The sequence below is a fragment of the Setaria viridis genome, chromosome 8, assembly GCF_005286985.2.
Source record: "Setaria viridis chromosome 8, Setaria_viridis_v4.0, whole genome shotgun sequence".
Classification (NCBI taxonomy): domain Eukaryota; kingdom Viridiplantae; phylum Streptophyta; class Magnoliopsida; order Poales; family Poaceae; genus Setaria; species Setaria viridis.
This window is the reverse complement of record NC_048270.2, coordinates 19,997,850-20,002,467: the sequence shown is the minus strand read 5'-3', so window position 1 is coordinate 20,002,467 and position 4,618 is coordinate 19,997,850. Positions and strand designations below refer to the sequence as shown.

General features: G+C 46.7%; 1 long non-coding RNA gene across 3 annotated transcripts; it reads right to left on the bottom strand.

Annotated features, from left to right (window-relative positions):
- Positions 1–2,067: 2,067 nt before the first annotated feature.
- LOC117833811 (uncharacterized) lies at positions 2,068–4,176 on the bottom strand. Of its 3 annotated transcripts, none has more exons than XR_004635561.2 (3): positions 3,551–4,148; positions 2,638–3,115; positions 2,068–2,440 (listed from the first exon to the last, which is right to left on the bottom strand). It is a non-coding gene; the product is annotated as an uncharacterized lncRNA (long non-coding RNA). The 3 variants fall into 3 exon arrangements; XR_011899004.1 differs by having other exon boundaries at positions 2,638–3,022; positions 3,551–4,147; XR_004635560.2 differs by having other exon boundaries at positions 2,638–4,176.
- Between the last annotated feature and the right edge of the window lie 442 nt (positions 4,177–4,618).

The following is a 4,618-nucleotide window of genomic DNA, read 5'->3' as shown; positions in this document are numbered from 1 at the left end:
CCAAGCGGCGCGACTGTGGTCGAAGTGACGGAAAAGACGGGCGACATCGGGCTCTGGGGCCGGGATCTGGCAGCGTGATGATGGGCGCGGGAGGCGAGGTTCTGTAGAAAGGTTGCAGAGGGCTTCCGCTGCCATTGGAGAAGGGGGCGCGAGAACCCACTTGGTCGTGAGCCAGAGACAAAACTGCGCGGCGGGCGTCGGAGAAGACGAGCCACGCGGCAGGAAGACTCTGAAGCGGGCATGCAACTCGAGTGCGCCTGTCGCGGAGGATCTGGGGAAAAGATCTCGCGGGTCCACCGGGCAGATAGAACGGTGTTTGAGGAAGATTTAGAAGGATCCGACGGCAGGCTGAGCTTGCCGGGGTCGGGAGAGGAGCGAAACGGAGAGGGGTCGGGTCTCCTGGGGTCGGAACCGGGCGGATAGCTGAGCACTCAGGCGCGGTAAAACAAGACAGATGACTAAGCTCAAGGGCTCTGATTAAGCTTAACTTGGAAGGTTTAGGGGTCGATCATCACAACCATATTGGTGGCCTATTCCAAGTATCCCTTCACTTCTACAGCTCAACGGCAGTCGCTTCAAGCTCCATGTTAGCCTTTGAGCACTATTCCTTCTACATCCTTCCATCGTTTTTAGCTTTTACATTGCTATTATGATTTCCCATTTTTAGCTCCTTCATCAATGCATCGTTTCTAATTTTTTTCCTCATGTTCATCAGCTTATTGGTTGTCTCCCCAAAGTATCGTTTCATCATGTGCAGCTCATAGAATGTGTCATTGGCCTCCTTCTTAGCAATTCTCCATGCTTCTTCCCACGTCCTTGCTTCGTCTTCAGCCTTTTCCTTCCTCTTCATTAGCTTCACCAGAATATCTTTAGTCCTAACATCCCATTCAAGATCAACAAACCTAGACACCATGCATTTCATCCCTTCATTTTGCAGACACCGATTACGTTCATACAATTCGCCCCCAACACTAACATCAAAAATAGAAGTGTTGTTTGTTAGAATTGAAACAAGTTATCATTTATCTCGCAGCAGCATGCATACCGATGCCCAGAATTGTCAAATGTCCAATCATACCTCACATGGAGAGCCAACCCGTGCTCGCACTTATTTTTAGGATCCACAACGATAACATCACGATCAGGCGATGACGATCTGTAGCTATCAGTGACTCTTAGCACCTGTGGAAGCTAATAAAATACATTAAACCTATCAAATTATAGACTACTCCCTCGGTTTCAAATTGTCGATCGTTTTGGTTTCTCTAGATACATGATTTTTATTATGCACCTAGATATAGGTTATGTCTACACACATAGTAAAATCTATGTATCTAGAAAATCTAAAACGCCCTACATTTTGGAAAGGAGGGAGTAATTACATCACCAAAGTCATTGTAACTTGAAATCAATGTTTAGTTTTGCACTTCATAAACTATGGCCTATCAACTTCTGACACCAATCGGAATGCAAATCTAAGAGTACGACGAAATCAGAATCTAGTATCTTCAATCTAAATCCACAAACCCACAAATCCCCTTCTCTAGGACGGTAGGGGAAAGTAACGGCACAAAACAGGAGACTGGCCTAACTGTAGCTCCTCATACAACATAAATGACCTTTCTACGTTTCATTTATGTTGATAAAATTGGTATTTTTGTCGTGTTTCGAAATCTGTGACGCTCATGTGACGTACATTCGTCACCTATACCCTGTAATAAAAGGCATTCCGTGACAAAAACAAGTTTCTTCGTAGAAATTTTATGACAGTTCTATCGTCACTAATCATGTTTGTCACTATCAAACACAAAAAAGGTCATAAAGTATATTTTGACCCAAGCAGAGCCCACAATACCGAGGAACATGTTTTTGGGCCTGGTCCAATTGATACCATTTGTTTTGCGCTTGACCCACATCAGAAAAAAGTAAAAAACCCATTTTCACTTTCTTTTATACCAGGCCCGAATGCTTTTGGGCCAGACTCATTTCGGGCATGGTGTCTGCTTCTTCTAAATAGTTTATGGGCCAAGCCAATTTAATAGCCCATATATGCCGAGCACATTAAAATGAATCTAAAAATCAAAATACCCACATTCACGACCAAATCCCAGGTAGCAAAATACATTATTGACACGTACATTATTGACCTCACATGTCCAAATATCACCAAACAAAATATCACAATCATCTCATAACTAATTGCCATTCTTTTGCTAACCACAGTTTTGGAGCTTTAATAAGAACCAGCTCCACCTGGTCTTTGGCTCTTCGCATACTCATGTTTCCCAAGGGTTCACTGTATGCCTTGCTTCTCCCAGCAAAAATGTCAACTCCCTGAAAACAGGTCCAAAATCGCACCAAGCAAGAGACCTTTCGCTTTCAACCTTTTCACTTCACTGGGAAACCCTCCATACCAATTTTGTTTTGAAAGCAGTACCCTCTGCAGCCACAAACAGCAACAAGAAGTGAGCAATTAGTTACGAAACATCAACATAAACTTTGCAGGTTAGTGAATCAAATAGGAGTTTTTTCCTTGTTTTGTGACATTACTTGATACGCACCCATATTTCATTTGGAAAATTCAAACTAGCTGACTAATCTTTAGCACGCAATAACATGTGAAGTAATTAGGCTAACCTGCAAAGTTCAGGGCTTGCATACAGCATACCTGCTGCAGCTTCAAGGCCCAACAGAATAAATACAGCATTGTCTTGAAGTTAGCTGCATGAATTTTTACACTTGTAGAAAGATTCAGTTTGTGCAAAAAGTCCAATATTGCACAAGGTCTGAGAAAGGAGTTGTAATCCTGTCGGTTTGAGGAATAATAATTGGCACATCCTTTGGTGAGTAGAACAGGCTAGGAGTCAAATCAACAGCATTTAATCTGGAATAACACAGCAACACAACGTAGTCCCATATCATACATTTCATGAAGCAACTAGTGATAAGCAGCTTTTGGAGGGTGAGAAAAGCAGAGGAAGTTACAGCAACTTACATGCAGTTGGCTGCCTCTCCCTTCCTCCTGCATATAAGAATCGAAATTGAATTGCCTCCCCTGATCAATAGCTCTGTAACCCAGCAAGAACTAAAAGGAAACTTTCGACAAGGAGCAGAACTGCAGAATTAGGCCACTCCGAGATCAAACCCAAAGAATTAATGTTGAATAAAATATTATTTGCCAAGCAGCTAGACATGATGACTTCACATTTTGAACATGTATCATGTACCTCATATCGCAACTAGCACAGCAGCTAAGAGAGTGCATAGGCTAGTATATATGAATTGCTACAAGGTATATAAGCACTCCAATATTTACAGTGCAAGAAATGCTTTTCTACTAGCTATATCAATTGATGCTTTTGACTTGGCTTAACAAATACAAATATCAGTACAATTTTCTAACTAATCAATTTCTAGAACATGTAACAAAACATATGCAAATTGGAACATCCTACTAATAACAAACAGTGCAGAAAGTTTCCAACTAGCCAAATCCGCATCATGATACCGCTGGAATCATTTGATTAAGCCAGATTCAAGTCCTACCAACCTGGAGGTCCTCTCCAACGGCGATGTGTTGCCCTCGCAGAGAGGCTTCCCTCACTGGATCTGCAGGGGTTGGAGGTGCCGCCGCCTCGCTTGCGTGGGGGGAGGATGCTGCATTCACCGGTCAGAGTGGGGGACGAGGTGCCACCGTGAAGCTTCAGCCCCAGCGCTACCTGCTCGAGGCCTCAAGCCCCAACGACAGGTGGTCGTCGCCCATGGATGCAGCTCCCGGTCAGGGCTGCAGCCAACCACGATGCCCGCTCGCGAGGGGAAGCGGCTGCAAGCGGGGAAACGAGCACCGGGAGGGGGGTCCGCGCCCGAGAATGGGTCCGCCGAGGACACCCCTGACCACCAGGCCATCAGATCTGAGGTCACCGCCCCCGCTGCTCCATCTCCGCCGGCATAACTCCACTGCACCCCGAGGTCAACCACCACGGCACCAGGGGCCACCGCGCCACCAAGTCGGAGGTCATCGCCCTGGCAACCGCGTAGGGGCGAAGCGTCGCCACCCCTGCGCGCCCACTCTCCAGCGGCTTCAAGGCGTGGGAGACGGGAGAGTTACGAGGACGGGAGGACAGGAGGCGGGCGGAAGAGGTAGGGTTTCATCGGGGCCGACGGATTTTTCTCCGATGCAGGTTGCATCTTAGTCGTTCATTCGATCCAACGGCATAAGAGGCGCTGCTCAAATATGGGCTGAGACCGCTACTGGGATTTTGGGTAGGTGGGATTGTACTCGGACGAATTTTTTTTATTTTTTTTTATGATTTTGCTGGAATAAATAGGCGAACAAAAAATTTGCAAAAATAGACATGCCGTCGCACGGTGGTAACAGGCTACCGCCATCTCACCCGACGGTAAGAGAAGCTACCGCCGGGTGAAACGACGGTAGCTCCCCGCACCCACCACGTCAGTGCGGAATCCCGCTTACCGCCCTCCCATCCGGCGGACCGCACACAGGTTCCAACGGCGCAGGGGATGACGTTGTTCCACTGTTCAAGCCGGCGGTAGCAGGCCCCACCATTTGAACCGGCGGAAGCTGGAAAGCTACCGCCAGTTCAAACGGCAGTAGCTC